The sequence below is a fragment of the Pinus tabuliformis genome, chromosome 7, assembly GCF_031772625.1.
Source record: "Pinus tabuliformis cultivar Carrire ecotype Pingquan chromosome 7, CPIR1, whole genome shotgun sequence".
In the NCBI taxonomy this organism is placed as follows: domain Eukaryota; kingdom Viridiplantae; phylum Streptophyta; class Pinopsida; order Pinales; family Pinaceae; genus Pinus; species Pinus tabuliformis.
In genome coordinates this window covers 111,397,203-111,423,619 of record NC_142293.1, presented here as the reverse complement: position 1 = coordinate 111,423,619, position 26,417 = coordinate 111,397,203, and positions in this window count along the sequence as shown.

Genomic DNA, 26,417 nt, shown 5'->3' with positions numbered 1-26,417 from the left:
GTAATGTTATCGTGGCCGAATAAATTTTTAAGACACTGGAACTAAACTTGACCTTTTCATGTTTCAAGAGTCGAGAAAAGGACGAAAAGATGACTCCAGTCTCCTTCGAATGTTTAATGAGCACGAAGTGACAAGACGCTCACAGGCACCTTTTCATTTAGGGAGTCCGAAAAGGATCAAAAGTGACTGCTCTGGAGACTCTAGGTATAAGGTTTACCAAGCAACCCTTAAAACTGCTTATACACCTCAACAATCGTATGAGAGCCAAGGACTTTCCGTACTGCAGTCAATCTTCCCGAATGCTGTGTTCGGTGCGTTACGGTTCACAAGGCGGCAGACTCAGCTTCTTATGGATAAAGGATAAAAGCCTAGTGGGGTCTCCCTATATACGCGACGGTACGTGGGAGCGCAGTCCGTGTTAGACCACTATCGAGTCACAGAAGGAGGAATCACCCAACCTAATGTGAAACAACAGTGACTATGTTTAAAGACGCCGGAACATGTCTCTAACCTAAACGTCTAGATGTTTGTGTTTAGTTCCAATGCGTTTTTAGATTCATTCGGTTCATTTTATAGTTGATCTTGAAATTAAGTTTCGATTTTAGGTCCTATCGTATGTTCTCTCACAATTACCTAGATGCAAACTACATGCCAAAGAATTTCATTTTGTTCGATGAATTCTAGCTATGAAAGGGTAAAGAGATTTCGATCAAACAAAACGAATACAAGCAATCAAACAACCTAATGCAGCTAAAAGCAAGGAAAGGAAACTTTTTCTTTTGAAAACGCAAATCAACGAAACGTTCTTTTCCTTTTCAATTCTCAAAATCAAAGCTACTAGTTTGATTTTCTTTCAGTGGCACAAAGCATCTAAATGAATTTGGAGGAACCGAAACACCAAGCAAATCACTTAATGAAAGCACACAAAGTTCCCAAAACGTCCCACAAAGATTTCCAAATCAAAAGGAAAACCAAGTTCCGCACGAGCTATGTGATCTAAGTTCGGCAAGACAAGCAAGGATTCAAACAAGGAGGAAGCGAAAACCACTTGGAAACACAACCAAAACACTTCAACAATCACTGAACAAGTGCAACAACAAATCTGAAATTGGCCAGTCAAACAAGCAAACAAGATCCCTAGGGAAGGCTTGACACACACACGGCCACTAGATGCCCTAGGGCTAGAGTGCGAAATCAATGGAGAAAAGCAAACACCCGGAGGGTAAGAGTCCCAACCAGTCAAATAGAGATTCAACACAATCCAGCAGCTGTAAAAGTGATGGCGGAAATACAAACCAAGCAGCGAAAGCAAAGAGGAAGGTATTTGCAAAACCAAAAAATGAGCAAAACGAAACCCTGTGGAACAAGACTTCGCAAGCAAGCAGCTCAGAGTTCAGATAATGAAAAACAAGTCACAAACCAAGTGGAGAGAAGAGGGGAAAGCTAAAGCAACAAGTTCAGGAGGCTAATCTGGACAAAATCGAGTTTTACAGGATCAGCGCGGGTGGCCTTCAGCAACTCGGCGCTGACAGGAGGGGTCCCGTAGCAACTTTGCGACGTCAGCGCGGAAGCACACGGGAAAAGCGCGCTAGCTCAAAAACGAGGTCAGCGCGGGTATTAGGTGTACAGGCACGATGACAGGGAAAACAAAGAAGAAAAGGCGCGACGTCAGCGCGTCTGTTTTGAATTAAAGCGCGCTGAGAGTAAAAAGCAAGTAAAGCCAAAGGAAAAACTTCCCAAACCAAAGGTAAGAACCTTTTAACAATTAAGACACTTCCCAGATGCACCCAGAAAGTTTATAAGCAGAGAAACAATCCCAGAATCTCGAAAAGAGAGAACAACCAAATTCAAACACAAAAGTGGACTCAAGAGACAAAAAGGTTGATCCCCAGCAAAGTCGCGAAATTGTTGGAGAGGTAAATCCCCTCTACGGATAGAGGCGATCCCTACTAGCCCAGCAAGGGTCTAGCAACAATCAATCAATGCTGTTATGCATGTTCCTAATTACAATTAAACAAGAGGTAAAGATCACCTACTTGGATTCCAGCGCTGTTGTTTGACGAAGAGATGTTGCCTTCGCTCCTTCGCTTTGGCTGGTCACAATCCTCCGCGATCCCCGCAAATGGATACCTGCACACACGAAGAGGAAACAAACGCAAGCGTGAAATCTAGTAAAAGCAACCATACATCAGTTAGAAAAGATGTGATTCACATTTAACCATTGCATAGACAAATGAGAATGGAACAATAATAGCAGTCATCTATTATTAATCAAGACAGAGAAGAGTACTACCAAATGTTCTGACGTCAGTATCCTTCTCAGGAGGGGCCAGTCAGCAAGCGTCTCAAGCATTCACCTTTGGAAATGATTCTCCCAAGACAAGAAACTCTCTCTCACACAAGCAACATAAACAACCTTCCCTAAGTTATCAATCACTTCCACACTTATCACACCAAATACCTATAGTAACAGCAATCTGAGCACTATAAGCTCTACACAATCCAAGCTATTCCAAACTAGCTGCTCATGGTAATGGTGGAAGTTTATATAGGAGAAGGAGCCTCCTAAAAGGGTGGAAGGATGAGCTTATCCTTGAGGGAAGTGGTTGCAAAGGGTCGAACAGACATGCCATAGAAGGGAGTCGATACTCACAAAGCCAACAACCACACCTGGAGTTATCTGGAAGGCTGGCTGTTGGAACAAATTCCCCCAAACAGGATCAACGCGGATTATAAGGTAACTGACGCGCTGACGTCGCGCCTCAATAACTGGGAAAGTCATGTCAGCGCGACCCAAGACAAAGGAGAGGTGCGCTGGCTCATACAATGCGATTAGCGCGGAAAAGTGATGTGCTTTCACGCTGGCAGCGCACTGAATACACTACGAGCCGCCAGTCAGCGCGGATATTTTAGAAACAGTCGCGCTGATGAGGAAAACTTTGGAAAAGTGGGTTTTGGGGCAATTCAGAAGGCATGAACTTGATTATTGTGAATTCTTGACACAGTAAGGTGACTGACAGGGAGACAGTGACAAATTACTGTGTAACAGATGCCCCCTAAAGCATGAAGACCGAGAGAGTGAGAGGGGTGAAATGCTTTACGACACTCGCCGAACTGGAACACCACCAGGAAGGACCGAATATCTCTGATAATCAAGTACATGCAGTCTAGGCATGGGCGCAGCCATCCAAAAGACATGCGAAAAGGTCTGTGGAATGGACGTAGCCACCCAGCTAAAGAGACCAGAATAATGATAAGGTATGGTCGCAGCCATCCATGAAGACTCAGGTATGGACGCAGCCATCCATCAATGAGTCATGTAATGATCATCCACAAAATCGCAACCTGGACCATAACAGACAGGGATCCAGGGTCTTGTGCTCCGTCCTGACCCGAACAAAGTACAAGTTCAAGCATGTGAATACATGAGCTGGAGTCGAACACGCATGAACATCGTCTGATTACCAGTCAATGATGAAAACTGTTAACAGACGCGAGAGGGGCCACCAATAACGACAATGGTCCTCAAGGTACTATAGGTACAATCCACAGCATGCGAATCAATGAGCTGGCGTCGAACACCCGTGAAATCATTCGATCGGAGGCCAATGATGAAAACCTCGTGTCGAACACGAAGAACCTGCCATTGAGGCATGCAGGCTCTAAGGTACCTGGAAGGGGTCTCTAAGTCGCCGTCCTGGATAATGAGCTGAAGTCGACAAGAGGTAACCTTGATCGAAGGTGGGCCATAATGATTCCCACATCATCGACACGAGACAGAGGTAAAATTATTTGTGTGAGATAGCAGAGGAGGTTGTATTATTGCAGAGGTCAACTTCTCTTGAACATATCGGCGACACTATAGCGGATTTGGCAGTATTTGACATCGAATGAGCAAAGGGTATGGTGACGATGGCAATGAGCACATAAGAGGCCAAAATAGGATAACCCAAACCCACGGAGGCCAGTGAAAAAAACAAGATGAGACGGGTCCACCCAGACACGAAGCAGAGGAGTGCCATGTTCAAGAGCGACACACTGCCGACACGACGATGAGTACAGTTCCATTTTCCCCACCATTCCTGGCAGGTACCCCGGTTATTTTTGGATGACAAGCTTGACGGGGATAGCATATGCTTGAAGAGTGTTATTTCGACAATGCCCGATGTCATCAAGTGTTTAACGAGCCTGACAAAGGAAAAACTCGGCGTCTTTTCTTGTTTAGAGAGACTGAAAAGACAGCGGAAAAGAAAACTCCAGGGGGGTCCTTTTTCGTAAAGTTGTGTCTCTCGAGCCCGAAAAAGTATAAAACAATACTCGAAAGAACCACCCGACCAAAATGATCGAGGAGTACTTTTCGTAAATAGTGACTTCGACCCGAAAAAGTAAAAAGCGGTCAGAAGCACGTCGTTTTAGAGCCAATAACGAGTGCGAAACGACAAACACCCGGCAATCTCTTTTGAGTTAAACGGTCGAAAAAAGAGCTTTAAAAGCGACCGCCTCTCGTGCCTTTTAACGAGTTGAGAGGGAACCCGACCATCTTTTCATCTTTAAACGGTCGGAAAAAGGGCTGAAAGCAGACCTCCATTTTTATTCTCTTTAACGAGTCAAAAAGGGAAAAAATACTCGGCAATCTTTTCACATTTTACGAGTCAGAAAAGAGCTTAAATGTGACTCGTCCTAGAGGAACGAGTGGTATAAAGGGTAGCAACTGGTTCCGGCAATGGTGGAACTGCTCAAAACATGTAATGGTCAAGAGGCTGGCTAATAAAACCACTCATCGCTGCGGTTCCTCAGGAAAGGATAAACAACCAAGTGAGAGCATATGATCGGCGAAAGAGATGGTAGCAATGGAATAAAACAACCAAGGTTCATCTAACAAAAATTAGCAGATAAAAGGTAATCACGAGATGTAAATCAGGTATGGGTTCATTTTTACACAAGCTTGAACCATGGAGAACTCTGCTTGGATTCGGTTTCATGTTTACACAAGCTTGAAACGAAAAACTATGCTTGTTATAAGTTCGCATGCCCCCAGCATAATGACGCAAAATGAGGTACATGCCCCCCAAGCTTCATTGCATTCAACAAAGTGGATGGAATGAAGGTTCACTCTCGAGATCGATGAAAGACTCGACTTGTATTTTACAAGATCTTAATCAAAAGACTTGATTTGGAAATGGAGGTGTTTCATTTTTTAATGAGGTTACCCTCATAACCCTTGTTTCATTTTTTAACGAGCTTGACACAAGACAAGGAACTATGCTCCGACCACTTTGTTTCGTTTTTTAATGAGGTCGCCACAAGATCAAAACTATCCTCGGACTAAGCCTAGTTTCATGTTTTAAGGAGCTTGACACCGGAAAGGAACTATGCTCCAACCAGACCTAATTTCATTTTTTAGGGAGCTTGACATAGGAAAGTGAACTATGCTCTGCCCGAACTTCATCATAATGAACAAGAAGTCGGGGCTTCCAAGAGTGGCGCTCCCGGTGGGAGGTCAATATCTCGGAAGTCAGGACCCAATGCCCCCAGGACACTATGCACGACGACGACATTGCTGGATATAGGCACGGGGGAGGTGGCTACGTAGTTGATCTGGGGTGAGACAGATGCAACAGGTGGATGAAAACCAGGAGGGAAGGACAATTGTGCCGAAGGGGCTTGTGGACGAACGAACGATAATTGATCGATCGTCACTACTCTTCCATCGTGTGGAAAGCAAACCACACGGAAAAGTGAAGAAACAAGGGCTCCCATGGCATACACATAGTCACGACCAAGGAGAAGACTGAAGTCTAAAGAACCTTGGGTAACCGAGACGTCTATATAGACGGTCTTACCTCCCAAAGTAATAGGAAACTGTGGAAGGATCCCTAATGGTTGACTCGTTCCTCCGTCAAAGGCAGTGAGATTCGGTGCGATAGGTACAAGCGATGGGGAACCCAAAGCCTGCCAAGTAGTAACGGGCATAAGACTAACCGATGCGCCTTCATCCAACACAGTGCCAGGCAGCGCCATATGAGAGGCATAGGCGGTGACCCAGAAAGGCACATGGGATGGAAGGGGAGGGGTAGTCAAACAACTCCAATCGAAGGAAATGACCGAACTACTTGGTGGGGGAACCATATGGGTGCCCCCCTGCTCGGAAGGAACCGAATCGGGATTCTCCGGAGAGGTTGGGACGGGCAAACCATTATCAAGCTCAGGAGAATTCGATGAGACGAGAAGAACATGGGAATTTTGCTCTTCCGAAACAGGGTGGTCGACAGGAGGTGGACTCCAATCAACACTCTTTCCGACCAATGGTTGGTCTGGAACAGGCTGGACACAGCCAGGTTCGGGAAGAGGGGCCTGGACAAGAGAAAAATGTGAACCAATCTCATTGTCGGGAGGCGAATGATCTGCAGCTGCAGAAAGACGTTGATATCCAACGGGGAGTTGGGGTGAAGGAGCTGGGAGACTTTCCAAAACAGTGGAGGCTTTATCCATGAGTGGACAAAGGTGAAGGGGATGATTGCCTTCACAAAGTCTACAGGGAATTCGAATCTTCCCTTTTCCCTTGCCATTCCCAACTGATGAGGTAGCGTCGCCGTGAGACTCAGCGGACGATGAGGGGTGGGCCGGATCACGAGACCATACTTCTAAGATCCTGGGAATGCCAGGACAATCACGAAGAAGATGGTCCTCCTTGCATAATTGACAAGGAAACTTAACCTTCCGCGGAGGAGTGAAAGGGGGCCTGACTTCAGGTGTACTCGAGGGAGTAACAGTCGTGCTTGCAGCCTCTCCCTTAGGGGACTTCTTCTTCTTGGTCTTCTTCTTCTTCTTCTTAGCCACCTGGTTACTCGAAATGAGGTCTTCACCAGGCGAAGTAGAAGATGAGGACGTAGAAGTAGGCGTCGAAGGGGAGAGGTCCACCTTAGGATCAACATGATGTTGTTCAGGTGGAGGGACTGATGGACTAACAGCCGACACGACAGGGACCAAAGAGGTCGAAAACAACCAGACAGACAACCCAACAGTTAACCCTGGTAGGGACAACGTTGCCATATACGGAGCACCAACATTCCCAAGAGGAGGGAAATGCCCAAGATTCCCGTCAGAGCTTGGGTTGGTGAACCCTGGAAAAGTTGCCATTGAGAAATAAAACGAAACCTACTCAAGCTAACGCACACAAAATCTAACCAGGTAATGTTATCGTGGCCGAATAAATTTTTAAGACACTGGAACTAAACTTGACCTTTTCATGTTTCAAGAGTCGAGAAAAGGACGAAAAGATGACTCCAGTCTCCTTCGAATGTTTAATGAGCACGAAGTGACAAGACGCTCACAGGCACCTTTTCATTTAGGGAGTCCGAAAAGGATCAAAAGTGACTGCTCTGGAGACTCTAGGTATAAGGTTTACAAAGCAACCCGTAAAACTTCTTATACACCTCAGCAATCGTATGAGAGCCAAGGACTTTCCGTACTGCAGTCAATCACCCGAATGCTGTGTTCGGTGCGTTACAGTTCACAAGGCGGCAGACTCGGCTTCTTATGGATAAAGGATAAAAGCCTAGTGGGGTCTCCCTATATACGCGACGGTACGTGGGAGCGCAGTCCGTGTTAGACCACTATCGAGTCACAGAAGGAGGAATCACCCAACCTAATGTGAAACAACAGTGACTATGTTTAAAGACGCCGGAACACGTCTCTAACCTAGACCTCTAGATGTTTGCGTTTAGTTCCAATGCGTTTTTAGATTCATTCGGTTCATTTTATAGTTGATCTTGAAATTAAGTTTCGATTTCAGGTCCTATCGTATGTTCTCTCACAATTACCTAGATGCAAACTACATGCCAAAGAATTTCATTTTGTTCGATGAATTCTAGCTATGAAAGGGTAAAGAGATTTCGATCAAACAAAACGAATACAAGCAATCAAACAACCTAATGCAGCTAAAAGCAAGGAAAGGAAACTTTTTCTTTTGAAAACGCAAATCAACGAAACGTTCTTTTCCTTTTCAATTCTCAAAAGCAAAGCTACTAGTTTGATTTTCTTTCAGTGGCACAAAGCATCTAAATGAATTTGGAGGAACCGGAACACCAAGCAAATCACTTAATGAAAGCACACAAAGTTCCCAAAACGTCCCACAAAGATTTCCAAATCAAAAGGAAAACCAAGTTCCGCACGAGCTATGTGATCTAAGCTCAGCAAGACAAGCAAGGATTCAAACAAGGAGGAAGCGAAAACCACTCAGAAACACAACCAAAACACTTCAACAATCACTAAACAAGTGCAACAACAAATCTGAAATTGGCCGGTCAAACAAGCAAACAAGATCCCTATGGAAGGCTTGACACACACACGGCCACTAGATGCCCTAGGGCTAGAGTGCGAAATCAATGGAGAAAAACAAACACCCGGAGGGTAAGAGTCCCAACTAGTCAAATGAGATTCAACACAATCCAGCAGCTGTAAAAGTGATGGCGGAAATACAAACCAAGCAGCGAAAGCAAAGAGGAAGGTATTTGCAAAACCAAAAAATGAGCAAAACGAAACCCTGTGGAACAAGACTTCGCAAGCAAGCAGCTCAGAGTTCAGATAATGAAAAACAAGTCACAAACCAAGTGGAGAGAAGAGGGGAAAGCTAAAGCAACAAGTTCAGGAGGCTAATCTGGACAAAATCGAGTTTTACAGGATCAGCGCGGGTGGCCTTCAGCAACTCGGCGCTGACAGGAGGGGTCCCGTAGCAACTTTGCGACGTCAGCGCGGAAGCACACGGGAAAAGCGCGCTGGCTCAAAAACGAGGTCAGCGCGGGTATTAGGTGTACAGGCGCGATGACAGGGAAAACAAAGAAGAAAGGGCGCGACGTCAGCGCGTCTGTTTTGAATTAAAGCGCGCTGAGGGTAAAAAGCAAGTAAAGCCAAAGCAAAAACTTCCCAAACCAAAGGTAAGAACCTTTTAACAATTAAGACACTTCCCAGATGCACCCAGAAAGTTTATAAGCAGAGAAACAATCCCAGAATCTCGAAAAGAGAGAACAATCAAATTCAAACACAAAAGTGGACTCAAGAGACAAAAAGGCTGATCCCCAGCGGAGTCGCCAAATTGTTGGAGAGGTAAATCCCCTCTACGGATAGAGGCGATCCCTACTAGCCCAGCAAGGGTCTAGCAACAATCAATCAATGTTGTTATGCATGTTCCTAATTACAATTAAACAAGAGGTAAAGAGCACCTACTTGGATTCCAGCGTTGTTGTTTGACGAAGAGATGCTGCCTTCGCTCCTTCGCTTTGGCTGGTCACAATCCTCCGCGATCCCCGCGAATAGATACCTGCACACACGAAGAGGAAACAAACGCAAGCGTGAAATCTAGTAAAAGCAACCATACATCAGTCAGAAAAGATGTAATTCACATTTAACCATTGCATAGACAAATGAGAATGGAACAATAATAGCAGTCATCTATTATTAATCAAGACAGAGAAGAGTACAACCAAATGTTCTGACGTTGGTATCCTTCTCAGGAGGGGCCAGTCAGCAAGCGTCTCAAGCATTCACCTTTGGAAATGATTCTCCCAAGACAAGAAACTCTCTCTCACACAAGCAACATAAACAACCTTCCCTAAGCTATCAATCACTTCCACACTTATCACACCAAATACCTATAGTAACATCAATCTGAGCACTATAAGCTCTACACAATCCAAGCTATTCCAAACTAGCTGCTCATGGTAATGGTGCAAGTTTATATAGGAGAAGGAGCCTCCTAAAAGGGTGGAAGGATGAGCTTATCCTTGAGGGAAGTGGTTGCAAAGGGTCGAACAGACATGCCATAGAAGGGAGTCGATACTCACAAAGCCAACAACCACACCTGGAGTTATCTGGAAGGCTGGCTATTGGAACAAATTTGCCCAAACAGGATCAGCGCGGATTATAAGGTAACTGACACACTGACGTCGCGCCTCAATAACTAGGAAATTCATGTCAGCGCGACCCAAGACAAAGGAGAGGTGCGTTGGCTCATAAAATGCGATCAGCGCGGAAAAGTGATGTGCTTCCGCGCTGGCAGTGCACTGAATACACTACGAGCCGCCAGTCAGCGCGGATATTTTAGAAACAGTCGCGCTGATGAGGAAAACTTTGGAAAAGTGGGTTTTGGGGCAGTTCAGAAGGCATGAACTTGATTATTGTGAATTCTTGACACAGTAAGGTGACGGACAGGGAGACAGTGACAAATTATTGTGTAACACCAAGCATATACCTATCAAATATCATTTTCTCCGAAAGCAAGTGCTTGAACAAGAGGTCAAATTGGAGTATGTTCCCTCCAAGGAACAGGTTGCTGATATACTCACCAAACCGCTGCCTAGGGAGACATTTGAATACCTCAGGCAGAAGCTGGGATTAGTTGATGCATCATCTTGCTGCTAAAACTTGTCTGTTTCAGAGAAAAGTAGTTGTACGCGAGTTTCATGTGGAGCATTAGCGTACATATGTCGATTTCTGTGGATATAGTCGCGTATATGTTGATTTGAAGACAACAGTGGGCCAGGCTTAGGATGAAAAGAGTCTGATATGGGTTTGACAGAGAACATCTGGCACAGGTTCAGGGGGAGCATATATTCTTCTAATAATGCATTGTTGGCATTATCTTAGAAGATCTTGGTTCAAGATTCACAGTTGTTTTTGGTTTCAGGTGGAATAGGTGCAAAGGGAGAACATGGTTGTTGGTCTGAATGATAATTGACTGATGTTGCTGATGATATTTGTTGATAACTATCATAGTATTGTTGTAGATATTTCGTCTCTATGTCATGTATTTCTTTTCTTATCAAGGTCATGTAACAACCTACTTTGGTTTCCCCACTATGCCTGGGATGGATGATGTAATGTTCTTGTTTTATCATGTGTAAACCTTTTGGTATATCCCCACTTGGTTGGGAGATGGATGTATGTATGAGTATTTGGTGATAGGAAGGTCATTTATGATGTATAAAGTCATGTTTCTTCTTGTAGAACATCTTCTTGCAGACCTTGCCTACAGTCAGGGGGAGCATAACCCTTTGCACTTGATGATAAAGGGGGGAGAATGACTTTGAGTGACTTGGAGTTGCCATCAAGTCCAAGGGGGGGGATTGTTGGCATTATGACATAGGTTTAGCTCTATGACACAGGTGTTGTCCTTGATGGCAACTCACTCAAATGACAGATCATAGTTTAGGCTCTCAGAATGAAAGAAAAAGAGATATATGTAGGTTCCTCTTAACCAAGTCGTGTATACACGTGGGTTTGACGATCAAAAGGTGCGTATACATATGCACGCACTTTCATGCATGGAAAAGCACGTACATGTGGGAAAACTTATTTTTAGTCCATGGTATTTATTCCTTGGTATTTGGACCTATGGCTTTGGTCCATGGAATCTCGTTCGACTTGTTTAACCCAGGTATTGGGTCCATATTATTGGTTCTAAGTGGTTTTGGACCGTGGTATTGAGTAAGGCCTAAGACTATAAAAGGGGAAGGAGATCATTAGGAAAAGTGATTCACTCAAGCATTGAATATCTTATGAAGAGAAAGATCTAGAATTGGGTGATGGTGCATAGCTGGATCTGAACCAAGGAGGAACCTGAGCGCTAAAAGATGGATAAGTTCTATTGATGGGTCAAGATCTTAAGGCTTGAATAGTAGTATCTTTGTGTGATTTTGATATGTTATATTTGGCGCATGAATTGATCTATAAATCTAATAATCTAGGTATAAATGATGTCTGAATAAGTGAAAAGGGTAAATTATCTTTTATAGATTTGTACGCAGGTTCGGCACATCAGAGACGCGTATACACGCTGGTTCAGTAAGTCAAAACAGAATATACACTGGTTGGCCTTAATACAATAGCGTATGCACGCAGGTTTCTATATATTGAAGTAGTGTATGTCTCATGAAATATGTTTTAGCTACTTCTATTTATTGTTGCAGTGTTCTGGGTTCAAGATTGGTTTCTGGTTACTGTTAATATATTCTAGTTATAGCATTCAGAGAAGTAATTGGTTGATTCAGTTTTGATTGAAGCAAAGGAGATTGGTTGATGCAGATATTTTTGATGTTTGATTAATGTTATTGATGGATTCAGTCTTAAAATTTAAGAAACGTGGTCCCTGGAAGAAAAGAGAAGGTTGTAGCCTTTTGTAGGTCAGCACCTACGTACTAGTACATCAGCTAGTACAAGAGCTAAGGGGGTTGTAGCTCCCTTCCAGGAGAAGTTGGAGAACGAGAGAAGGTTGTGGGCTTTTGCAGGTAGAAGCCTGTGTACTGGTATAAGACTGCACCAGTACAAAAATATTGTAAAAAGAAGTTTCTTGTTAAAAAAGAAGATAGAGACGAATTGCAGCAGGTGGTTTTCACCCACATTGGGTTTCCACCTTATACCTTGTGTCCATGTGTGTGATATGTTTTGTTTTACTGCACCTGTTTACAGTTATTATGGTTAATGAAGTTCTGATGCACTGATTAAAAATCAACATTTAATGAATCATAAATTTACTGATATACGTTGGTTGCTTTAGACACAGTAGCGTATATATGCAGTTTCCCATAACTAAAGTAGCGTATAGAAATTTGATTGTGAAATGAAAAATAATTGATTTGATAATACTGATTCACCCACCCTCTCAGTATTATTTCCAACAATAGCCACAGTGAGCAACAATTTTCCTCCAAAGATTCAACAAAACAACCAAATTTTACCATATTTCCTATTATCTAGTTCTATTTCAAGAAATAGCTATGCCTTTGTTAGATATTATTTTGTAATGAGTTTTGATTTGAAGTTCATGTTTATTCGAGAAAATCTATAAATACTTTATAACAAGACTTAGAAAGGTTTGGAATTTGTTGGGTTAGGTTGGAACTTGTATGAAGAAAGGTGGTATATTGATGTAAGTTGTGCATTATACTGAAAGGGATCATTTTACAGTAATACAGAGAGCTTTGTTCCAAGATTCTCGTGTCAAGCAATTGATGGTGTACTTTCTTTTGTGAAATTATTTATTCTCCCAATTTTCCATATGTTTTATCTCTTTATTGTTTCAAGAAGATTGAGGGTCGGATTTTCTTAAGTGTACTATGCTCTAACTTGTAAACAATATCAATTTTTTCTATCTGATGTTAAATATAAAGTTCACCAAAATATGATCTATATTTAATTGAGCCTTAGTCATATTCATTTTTCTCACTCCACAGATACTCTAAAATATCCAAAAGCTTTCTTATCCTGCATTGTTACAACTGCTCTATTATTTTGTGATTGATTGCCTAAAGTTTCATGACTCCATGCCTAATGGAATTTCCTTGCATCTTTCAACAAAACCTTTGAAAAATCCCACCTCAAACTTTCATAACTAGCCTAATATTTCGAACAGAAATCTAAATCATATCGAGAGATCCCTCTCTAAATCTAGAAGGGCTAGATCCCAGCTTTTAAAGTGATTTTGTGGTTACCTCTAGGTTTTCTCTCCTCAAGCTAGGGAAATTATGGAGTTATAACATCTTGGTGACCATACTAGGGAACGAAAGGTTTCATCTTCTAAGGAAAGAGTATCAAGTTTCAGATCTAATTGTCGATGGTGGATAGTGATTAGACACAAGAAGGCTCAAAACATTCACCTAGCGACTCCAAACAATTTCAATATGATCTAAAGACTCCACTGGCAGCACGATCCATAAATAAAAATGTGTTCTCAATCTAAAAGGTATTCTCCTATGCATCGCATTCATATTTCATGGTATCCTTGGAGGGAAATGAATAATCATGGTATGAAAGCTTACCAAATAAATTTTTATATTCTCTTAGAGATTTTCATATAGTTTTTATGAGAAATATAAAGAACATCATACTTCTTTATTGCTGGTCAAATATTGTTGCACACATTTTGACAAGTTTATTGAGGATTTGGAAAGTTTTTATGAATATGATCAATTTATGGATGATGATATTATAGATTCTATTCATGAGAGACCTTTCAACCATGAAGAAGAAGTAGAAACTAGTTGTCATCATATTCAAGAAAACTTCCAGCAAATAGTACCTTTTCTCTTGCCTGAAAATGAAGTAAATCAATATCCTCATGCAGAAAGTTATGATTCATCTTCTGAGTTTGAAGAAAATTTGCAGCAATCTTGTCAAATGTTAAGTTACCAAGGGAAAGAACAAGATAAACAATCAAAATTTTCATCAATCCTTTTATCTCCTCGGTCTTTGTTCCAAGAAGAAACTTATCAAATTATGAGTTTTGAAATTGTATGTATGGAAATTCAAAATAGTGAGCTCATTTTAAATGATGATGAAGGTGTTATTCATGAAAGCAGTGAGTTAGATAATGGCAACAATACTCCACAGTTACAAGAGGATAATGAAGAGCAGGTTGTTCTAGACCCCGTGGGTGTAGACCTTTTTGTTATTCAAAATGTGGTTGCCTCAATTGAAGATCTGCCTCCATATTTAGATAATTAAAATTTTGATGAAGAAGAACAGTTTGTCCCAGATCCTATGGATGTACACATTACTGTTATGAATAGGATGGTTTCTTCAATTTAAGAGGGGAAGATTAATGAACTGAGCAATCCCATTTATCTATAACAAGGTCCTCTTACCGATCATTAGGTGAAGGTAACCACCTATGTTTTTGAAGATTCTTTTGCTACCCTTTTGGAACCATAGAAAAAAGAGGATTGTCATCCCATGGTCAGTATGTTGAAGGAGTTATGGGTGCCTGCACTATTTAATAATGTTGGTTTTCAGGATCAGGTGAAATTGTGAGTTGCCACTCTTTCTCTTCTTCTTCCTTCTCATGAGAAGTGTGAGTAGCATTCAATCAAGTAGCCATTTTCTTGACTAGTTACATTAGGAGGAGATCACCTAATATGTACATTTCCAGCAGGTGTGGACAGTTATCATCATGGTTTGAAGCCCGAGGAGAAGGCCCTAAGACTTTGGTTATATGTTGTCAAAAATTTTCTTATTTCCTTTTAAATTTTCAGCTTTGTAATCAATTTTCAGTCAATTAAATTTTCAATTTTTATGTTGACTCCATTGCCCAATGGTTATGTTTCTAGCCTGATTTTTGTTCTTGACACCTCATAGGGAGGATTTTATCCCCATTGGATCCAATATTAGGGTCCTATAAAATAGGTAATCATAGTCTATATGTTCAGTTATTTATTTTGAGAATTTGCTTGTGAAATTTAGCCTATGAGCCATTGGGTGTCATAGCCTAAAGTTTTACTTGTCTAAAAAATCATTCAGTCCTTGAAGTCTTGTGGTCAAAATCAATCTAAGGTTGGGAAGGATTTTTTCTTATCAAGTTTCTGTAAGATGATATTGCAGGTGTTTTCATGGTGATGAGATCTGCATTAGCTTTCTAATGAGTGATAGATCTCTTCAAATGTTTTCCAACATAAAAATTTATGGAAAAAAGAAAATATTTCTTCAAAACCCAAAAAGCAAAGGAAAAGGCTAAGTGTTGAAGTCTTGGATCCTGCATATCGGAGGGTTGGAGAGAAAGGCAGTGGAGATCGAAGAAGAAACAATAATCAAAGATCACCGATATCACATATCAGTGATTGGAGGACCAATACACAATGAAACACAACAGTAAAGGCATATCATCAATTAACGACCAACAATATCAACTTATCAGCAGGTCCAAAGCATATCAGAAATCAGTGTATCGATGGGTTGTGCATTCGACAGTCGAGGGTCTATCACACATAACTTATTGGTGATTTTCAAAGGAAGGCAGGGTGATCACACTTCAAAACTGCTAATTTACGGGATTGCAACATGAAAAGAGATTATAGTGTTAAAGTCCCGAGAAATTCCGAAACAAATTTATAAAGGACATTCATCGCAAAACAGAGCATGGCCAGGATTTTTCTCTCTCCTCCCAAAAGCATGCGCGGCAAAAATCAATTGGTTCTGATTAGGTACACATAGCAGTCAATAATTGGTTTTGATAAAGGCCACGTGGAGGTTGACGTCATCATGACGTGGTTGTATGGTGGACATGTGGTAGGAAGATTCAACATTTTCAGGAGTCACAATAGGCTGAAAATGGTGACACGTGTCACCACTCACAGGGTGACACGTGGCAGTGATGATGTCACTTATTAGAGATTGGAGGTTGAGGCATCTTTTGCAACATTGTAAAATCATCAATTGATAACCTTCGATTGAGGGGATCCAATACGAGGGGCTAGACTACAGTCATGTGAAGAGCTGAAGGACCGAGGGCCAAAGCACAAAAGGTGATTGGCATTCGGTGAATCGGTGAAAATGAAATGTGTGCACCAAAGTCACGCCACCAATTGGGAATCACCAATAGAAGGGGCTCTGATATGGGTGTTGGTCCATAGTTGCGCAGAACACAAGGAGCCAAAGGCTAGAGCTGATAACCAGGAGGTTATCGCATATTAGCATTCGTAACTTTTGGAGTGTGCAGACAAATGAAACACTATGAAATCACTGATTGTGATGTTTCGATGTTAAAAGCCGATGTGCATATGTTTTGGTCCCATGTGGGGAGTGGCATATATAAAGGTTTCGATAGAGGGAGCTCCAATATCGAGATTGGGATGTGGTTTTCATTATTTTAAAGAACTGTAGGATTAAAAATATTTAACAAATGAAATAGCCACCCAAGAAAGAGCCTAAATTCCTTAGCTCCTCGGGGCTAAGCCGATGGTCACAGACCTCGGTCCTATGCGAAGAAATGCAAGAATGGAGCTAAAGCCAAACAAGCCAGGAGAAATTAGAATTTCATTTATGGTTACGTTATAAAGTGACTCTTATGGTATTAAGCCTATAATCACTGGCCCTCTTATATCTAAAAAATAGAGGCCTAAGGAGCAAGCAACAAGGGGATAATGAGTATTTTTGAATCAATAAGGTTGAAACAAGGCGGAAAATTCTCTGATAGACCATGCAGAAGTGTTAACAAATGAATGGGTCAGCAGCTTTTGAAATGCAGGAAAAGAGGGGTTATAGTTTGGAAATGGCAACTCATGAGTTGGTGTGAAAACAACTACAACCACTCCAGATTTAAAGGCTAAATATTTTCTCAGCAGTTCCAGATTTCTTGCACTTTTCATTGATTGTTTTTATTTTTAGTGTATGGTTTAGTTATTTCTTCCAGAAATATATAGCCACAGTCAACAACAATTTTCCTCTAAAGATTCAACAGAAGAGCCAAATTTGACCAAATTTCCTATTATCTAGTTTTGTTTCAAGAAATATCTACGCCTTTGTTAGATATTATTTTGTAATGAGTTTTGATTTCAAGTCTAAATTTATTCGAGACATTCTATAAATAATTTGTAACAAGACTTAGAAAGGCCTGGAATTTGTTGTTGGAAATTGTTGGGTTAGGTTGGAACTTATATGAAGAAATTCGGTATATTGATGTAAGTTGTGCATTGTACTAAAAGGGATCAATTTGCAGTAATACAAAGAGCTTTATTCTAGGATTCACGTGTCAAGCAATTGGCGATGTACTTTCTTTTTTGAAATTGTTTATTCTCCCAGTTCTCCATATGTTTTCTCTCTTTATTGTTTCAAGAAGATTAAAGGCCGAATTTGCTTAAGTGTACTCTGGTCTGGCTTGTAAACAATATCAATATTTTCTGTCTGATGTTAAATATATAATTCATCACATTATGCTCTATATTTATTTGAACCTTAGTCATATTCATATTTTTCACTCCACAGATACTCTATAAGATCCAAAACCTTTCCTATCCTACCCTATTACAGTTTCTCTGTTATTTTGTGATTGATTGCCTAAAGTTTCATGAGTCCATGCCCAATGGACTTTCCCTGGATCTTTCGACCAAACCTTTGAAAAATCCCACCTCAAACTTTCATAACTAGTCTAATATCTTGAACAGAAATCTAAATCATATTGAGAGATCCCTCTCTAAAGCTAGAAGGGCTAGATCCCAACTTTTAAAGTGGTTTTGTAGTTACCTCTGGGTTTCTCTCCTCAACCTAGGGAAATTATAGAGTGATAACAGGAAGAACAAAGAATGTAGTGAATATTGCCTTGGAAATTGAAAAGTGGAAAGAGAAAGAGTTTTTCCTTTTATAACAGGTGTAGAAATACCTAATGAAATGCAACAAAATTGTTATAGAATGTAATATTTTAAGCACAAACATAATATCTAGTTGCAACAAACTAACCACATTGCCAATTGTAAGACAAAAGAGAGAAGAGAGCATTAAATAACACTTGGGTAGACTAAGCAATTGAAATACCAATTCAAACTCACTTGTATTAATTTGATTGATTTGAGTAAAATTAAATAATGTTTTCATAGAGAGGATCAATGCACACTAACTTTGATTTCTTGAGCATGCACTACCAATAGATATCCAACTCTCCCTTCGTTCCTATTAACTAGGCCAAAAATGGATTTGTAACATCTAAAATGGAGTTAGAGTTAATAATATAATTATATGAGGATAATATGATCCAAAATAAATAAGAACTACAATAAAAACGCACATATGAAACGCCTAACTCAAGAACTCAAGAAAAGCTCCAAGAATAGTTCTAAAAGTCAAAGGATAAGGTTTCCCAGGCTGAAGGGATAATTGGATAAGGTTCTAGATAAAGCTTGTTCCTAGAAATAGGAAGTGTGCACTTATGGGTAAGGATGTTAGGTATAAGCAAGTGCACATTAATGGATAATAAATAGCCATGTCACTACCTAATTACTGCCACATGGCTTCTTACATTGTAGCCCCTAATAAAAATAGACATATTATAAATAATAACTGCTAAAATACTTTGATCACTTGAACGATAGGAAATTATATGGGGTAATTTATGGGTCCCTCCAATTTTCATACTTGTTAGGTAATCAAGTAAAAAACCATTATATGTGTCTTACAAATTTGATGCCATGTTAGGAACTTATGTACAAAATAACTTAGGCAAAACACATTATGAAAAGGTGAGGTAAAGAGGAAAATCCTAGTGAGAAGAAACTCTTGCCTCCTTCTTTGTTGTGAAATTTGGTATGTTCTATGTTTAAGAGAAATTTATTTCAAATTTCTTATTAGCCCAATATCAACTTCTATACTAAAAATCACATCAGCATGATAGTAAAATGCAGATAGAACATAAACATAAATAGTAGAAGACAAGCCAAGACAAGAGGACACAAGATGTGGCACCAGCTAGGGAAAAATCCCAATGTGGATAAACCCTTGATCAATTATTCTTATATTCTTCAATAATTCAGCACAGAGAGAGATAGTACAAATATAAAATTCTGATGTTTTATGAAAACTACAAAAAACCATAACCAATAAAGTCAAATCTGGTCAAATAGGTTAGATTTGAAATCCAATCAGCTCAATCATCAACCTAAACAACTCGGCCTCCAACAACAAGGAGAAGTAGCCCCAAAATAGTCTGAAAATCATTGTAAAACTTCAGTCAACTACAGTCAGCCCTGCGTCCAGCCCTAACACAGTCAACGCTGGTCAACACAGGGTCAAGGAGAGGTCCAAAATGTTGTCTAGAACTATGGCATGCCTAGGATAGGCAGCTAACCCAATCCGCACTCAAGGAGAGAAGACGTTGTCCAAAAACACAGTCAAAACCCTTCTGCAACTTCAGTCAACCTTAGTCAACGTTGCCTTAATAGAAATCAGAATTCGGCCTTCCACACGTGTGAGAGAGACAACTCCAGAAATGTGTACCCAAACAAGAGAGAGAAGGATAAGATGAGATGATGAAATGAAGCCATGAGGTCTCCTCTTTTTATAGAAACGTTGGGGGGGGGGGGGGGGGGGGGGGGGGGGGCGCGGCGCAAATAACTAATTTGTTTGTTGGATGACCTTGACAAATGTTCAAGAATATAAATAAATTCATATCTCCATAAATACATGTCAGAATCGGATGATCCTTAGATCAATCCTACACCTCTCGGAGAGAGACCAAAGAAAAATATCAGTTGTCCCAAATAAGGTGACCCACATGGATTTTGGCCCTTGTTTCCAATTTTAACACTCCCTCTCAACTAGGGAGAACTCCATTTGCTAATTCATCTGTCTGTCAATACTATCTCTACCATTAATGTATTGTTGTGCACTTCCCTACTCTGTTGAACCCTAAAGAAGAAGAAGTGATCAAGAATGTATCATACCATTCTCTACTGACCCAAAGTCAGTCCTAGATAAAAGAGAGTGTCTCATACCACTCTTACTAACCCGAAGTCAGTTCCAATTGATCCCAAATCAATGTCATCCTAGCATAGGGAGTATGGTAGTACACGATGCATCCATCGGTAGTATTATGGTCCCAATCCTCATTTCCCTACTCATTCGCCAGATGAGAGGTACTTCCCATGAGTCTCAAACTACATGGGTAGGATATCTCAGCAGGAGAAGGATGAACCACTCATCCTGCTTACATGTTGCCATGGGGTATCACAGGGGAAGGCTAAACCACTCACCATGTATACATCAAAACACTAGGGGAAGGTTGAACCACTCACCCTATGGTTTCTCATTGCTCCAAGAAGTACCCCAAGCCTATTGGAGCTCCCAGAGCTCAATGTCCATATCATACAGGACCCTCATAAGAAGGTCTCTCCACGACTCCTAATTTTTCATGAAAATTCAAGAATTTGATCTTTCCCAGGGGCTTCATTAGAATGTCGGTGACCTTCTCATTAGTCCCAATGTGATGGAGCCTTATTGCTCCTCGTTGTACCATATCCTGAATAAAGTGGTACTTGATATTGTGCTTGGAGCGATCATGAAATACGAGATTCTCTGATAATCAGATCCCACTCTAGTTGTCGCAGAGGATCACGATGGTATCCAACACATGACCAAACAACTCACTGAAGAGCTTCTCAACCAGACAGCTTCACAGGAGGCCATAGTAGCTATGTATTCGACCTCAGCAGTGCTCAAAGCAATCGACTTTTGCTTCCTGCTCATCTAGGATATCGAAGTAGAACCCAAAGAAAACAACACCTAGAAGTGATCTTGTGATCCACCACACTGCCTTCCCAATCAGCATCAGAATAACCTTGCAGCCTCACATCTCCGACAGTGTATCTTAGTCCATGAGTGATTGTTCCCCGAAGATATCTCAGAATATTCTTGGCACCAATCCAATGTGAGTGATGAGGCTCAACCATATATTGTCTCAATGCGTTGACTGCCAAACATATATCCAAACGGGAGTTCACCAAGAACATCGGTTCTCCTATGAATTGACGATACTCAGAAGAATTTCCTAATTTGGATCTGGCAACACTACCACATAAATTCTTAAAGTTAAGCTCCATTGGGGTAGTCACGGGCTTGCAGTCCACCATCCCAAATATTTCCAATATCTTCACCACATATTTTCCTTGAGATAGGAAAATTCCCCCTGGATTTTTCCAGGCTTCCAACCATATGAAGTAATGCATCAGTCCTAGGTCCTTCATCTCAAATTGGGAAGCCAACTCCCTCTTACATTTGTGAATGAGAGGGTCTGCACCAGTCAAAAAGAGGTAATCTTCAACCTTAAAGTAAAGGTTCGGATCGGCTTCACTCCTAGTAAATCCCAACTTCATCAAATAGTTATTGATCCTCTCATACCAAGCTCAGGGTGCTTGCTTCAGCCCATAGAGAGTTTTCTTCAACCTGCATACATGAGATTCCTGAACATGAATCTCAAACCCTTTGGGTTGTTCTACATATACCTCCTCTTTAATCTAACCATGCACGAATGCGGTCTTGACATCCATTTGATGTAAGTTCCATCCTTCTAAAGCAACAAGGGCTATGATCAAGGAGGAAACAAGTGAAAATATTTCATCATAATCTACACCTTCCTTTTGATAGAGGTCTCGAGCAACAAAGTGAGCCTTGTACTTTTCTGCACTCCCATCAGCTCCATGCTTGATTTTGTAAATCCATTTAGATGTGACAACTAATTTGTCCTGGGGTCTAGGGACCACATCCCAGACATCATTCTTCATAATGGAATCGTATTCTTCATTCATAGCATCCTTCCACACTTGATGCTTCACTCCTTCTTTGAATGATGCAATCTTGTTTTGAATGAAAGTGCTCATAATGGTCAAGTATCCATGATACCTAGTCGAATTCTTACTTTCACAGAGGTTCTCCTTGGTGCAACATGTTTCTCGACATCTTTGAGAGTCTCCCTAAGCCATGAGGGCCTCTTATTAGAAGAGGAGGTCTCTTGAGGAGGGGGATCAATAGGATCCATAGGTTCATCTACATCTGACATCGTTTCATCTTCTTTTTCATATTACTTTTCAGTGACAAATTCTTTATCCTTCCTTGGAATAGGAAGATTGTCAACCTAAATAAGAACCATATCTTCATCAAAGGTGACACCATGACTTATCTCTACTTCCCTTTGACCAAGCACATAAATTATATAGCCCTTATAATTTTCGTTATAGCCCACAAAGATTCCTTTCTTTCCAGATGCACCCAATTTGCTTCTTTTCTATTTAAGCACATGAAAGTATATGGGAATTCCAAATATTCTAAAATGAGAGAAATCAGGTTTCCCACTAGTGAAAATTTGTTTGGGAGTCTTGGAATCCAATGCTTCATGAGGGCATCGGTTTTGAACATACACAACGGTATTCGTAGCTTCGGCCCATAGAAATTTCGAAAGCCTTTGATCATGAGGCATGGCACGAACAACTTCCATAATAGTACAGTTCTTCCTTTCAGCCACACCATTCTGCTCAAGAGTGTATGGTATAGTGGTCTCGCTCTTAATTCCAGCTTCTCTGCAATTGTCATGGAATTCATTGAATTCATACTTAGTCCCATTATCAGTCCTCAATATATTGATTATCTTCTCGGATTGATTTTGAATCATGGCTTTGAAGTGACAAAACTAGGTGAACACTTCATCCTTCCTTTTGAAGAAGTAGATCCAAGTCTTGCAAGAATAGTCATCTGTAAAGGTGAGATAATATAGATATCCTCCCAAAGAGTTTACGGGCATCATACCAGATATGTCGGAGTGGACCAACTATAATATATCTGAGGTCTTGCTATCACATGAGAGGAATGATCCCATTTTAACTTTTCCTTCGAAACATCCCAGACATACACCTTCATGCTCTACTTTGAAATCGGGCATCCCTGTCACCATTTGTCTTAGGTCGGGTAGATCCTTATAATGAAGGTCGAAAAACCTCCAGTGCTATAGTTCAGATTGAAGAGATGTTTCACAATACATGGCCCCTAATGGACTTCCTCCAACTTTATATAAAGATTCAACCCAGAACCCAAGAGTAAAAGCATATTTAAAATTCTTTTTCCAAACATGTACCTTTCCATCGATGAATGCCACCTTGTAGCCTTTGTCTTCCATTGCCGAAATGGACACCAAGTTCTTCTTGAGATCAGGTACATATATAACTTCTTGTAAATTATTGTGTTACCCTGATCCAATTGAAGGGTAACATTCCCTACACCATTTATGGGATAGGTGGCATTGTCTCCAAGTTTGTCTCCTTCTCTATCAAATTAGAGAGAGCTTCCTTGTATCCAGTGAAGTGCCTTCAGTAACCACTATCAATAAGCCAATTCCCCAAAGAGCCCAGAGGAGTGGTAGTGGAGAGGGCCGATATAAGATAATACTCATTTTTCTTATTGTTAACAAAATTTGATTCTTAATACCTGGAGTTCCTTGCTTTCTTGGAGGGTTGACCATTTCCATGATTTCCTGCATTCCTTTTTCCCTTACCATTGAACCTACCATTCCTTTGATTGTTGTTGAAGTTGCCCATAGAGTGATTGTGATCATCATCGTGTGATGTGTCCTTTATATTTGGACACTCCCTCGCATAGTGGCCAAATTTATTGCAAACAAAGCATCTTCCCTTCCTTCCACCATTAGATCTAGGCTTACCTTTGAAATTTCGTTTAAACCCAGAATTATTTCTCATTTTTTCATGAGCGGAGAAATCAATGGGGTTAACTCTATTTGAAGGAATTTATTGCTCCACCATTCTTGTCTCTTCTTGAATGCATCTCGACATCAATTCTTCAAACCTCAGAATTCGATCATTATTGAGAAGAATGGTTCTAAATATATACCACTTGGATGGGAGCCCTCCAATGGTAGTGATATCAAGTTCCCTGTCAGGAATGAATTCTCCAATCGATAGAAGATCATTCTTGATCTTAGTGATCCTTAAGAAGAAGGATTGAATATCCTTTTCCTTGCCCTTCTTAATATCCTTCAACTTATATTTGAGGAACAAAACTTGATTTGAATCACTAACCTTAAACATGCTTACCAATTTATCGTAGATCTCCTTGGAGGTGTTCAAATCAGAGATGTAGGCCACCAGACACTTGTCAATGGAATATCTGATAATCTTCTTCTCTTTGACTTCACCCTTAGTGTACTTGTTCTTTGTAGAAGTCTGTGCATTTGATGGAGGCTCAGGGATTTTACCCTTCACATAGTCCAACACTTCTTTTTCTTTCAATGTCAAATCAAGAGACATCTTCCATCCATGATAGTCAGACTTTTCACAGAGCTTGTCTTCATCTGAGAAGTGGGATGAGGAATCCATTGAGCCTTTTGTCCTTTCCAACTGTCTTCGGTGATTGCTCTTTCATTATTGCTTGGGATTTATCATCGCCTCAGCTCTGTTACCATGTTAAATTTGGTATGTTCTATGCTTAAGAGCAATTTACTTCAAATTTCTTATTAGCCCAATATCAATTTCCATATTAGCAATCACATCAGCATGATATTAAAATCCAGATAGAACATAAACATAAACAATAGAAGACAAGCCAAGATAATCCAATACAATAGTACACAAGATGTGGCACAAACTAGGGACAAACCCCAATGTGGGGAAATCCTTGATCAATTCTTCTTATATTCTTCAATAATTCAGTAAAGAGAGAGAGAGAGAGAGAGAGAGAGAGAGAGATAGTACAAATATACAATTATGATATTTTATGACAGCTACATCAAACCCTAACCAGCAAAGTCAAAGTTGGTCAAATAAGTTAGATTTGACCTCCAATGAGCTCAGTCATCAACCCAAACAACTCGGCCTCCAACAGCATAGAGAAGCAGCCCCAAAACACTCCGAAAATCACTGTAAAACTTCATTCAACTGCAGTCAGCCTTGTGGCCAGCCCTAGCACAGTCAATGTTGGTCAATGCAGGGTCAAGGAAGGGTCCAAAATGCTGTCCAGAACTACGAACTTCCTAGGAGAGGCAGTGTAACCCAATCCACACTCAAGGAGAGAAGACGTTGTCAAAAAATACAGTCAAAACCATTTTGCAACTTCGATCAACCTTAGTCAACGTTGCCCTAATAGAAATCAGAATTCGGCCTTCCACAAGTGTGAGAGAGACAGCTCCATAAATGTGTACTCAAAAAAGAGAGAGAAGGATGGGATGAGATGATGAAATGAAGCCATGAGGTCTTGTTGTTGGGAAAAGTATCTATTCAGAACGCCCCTATCCCACTCTAAGGTGTGATAGTGCCTTAGCAACAAACAAGGAAAAACTACTTGAGTATTCTTCTTTATGAAATGTAGACGAAGAGGAAGGATAAACTAACCTGTGTCTTGCGCTAGTTTGTTGATCGAATCACTCCTCTCTTCAATAGCTCCCAGCTCCCTGCTCCCTTACCGGCCCAGCTTCACCAAATTCCTGCAAGATCACAGAAGAGAGAAACTACACGAAGATATAGATTTACATTCATAAAAAGATTAGGATCAGATTAAGCTAAACATGCAAATATAACAAAACATCATTGATACACAGCATGTAGGAGAAACTCAAATAATTTTATTGATATGATAAGAAAGTCCAAGAGGAGATACAACCAAGTGAGTCCCGATCCAGCATCTACCTCCCAACAAAGGAATCCCTTACTCACCTCCAACAAAGCATAAATCACCCAATGTACTAACTCAATCTCAAACCAACAACAATTCTCTGCAAAGTACAAAATTCCAGCCTCTGGATCTCTGAGATGAGGGATCCATATATAGATGTAAGCAGAGAGGATGAGTCAGCTTATGTTTTGACTTGTGGCTTCTCTCTGTCAATTCTTGCTTCCACTTGGAGACTGAGAGCCTCTTACTCATCACTGGTCGAATTCAGTGAGGCAAGTGTCATTGGAGAAGATTCTGGAAGCTTCCATTGTCTCTCCACCTCGTTGAATGACTCTGCCACTTGTCCTTTCCTGCTCAACGCACCTGGGTAGTGCATTCAAGTGTGTTGCAACACACCTAGCCAGTGTATTTGGGTGCTTTGCAACGCAGGCAGCTAGTGGAGCTTCTGAATTGATCCTGATTTGACTAGTTTTGAGCAGTTTCTGGTGGAGAAC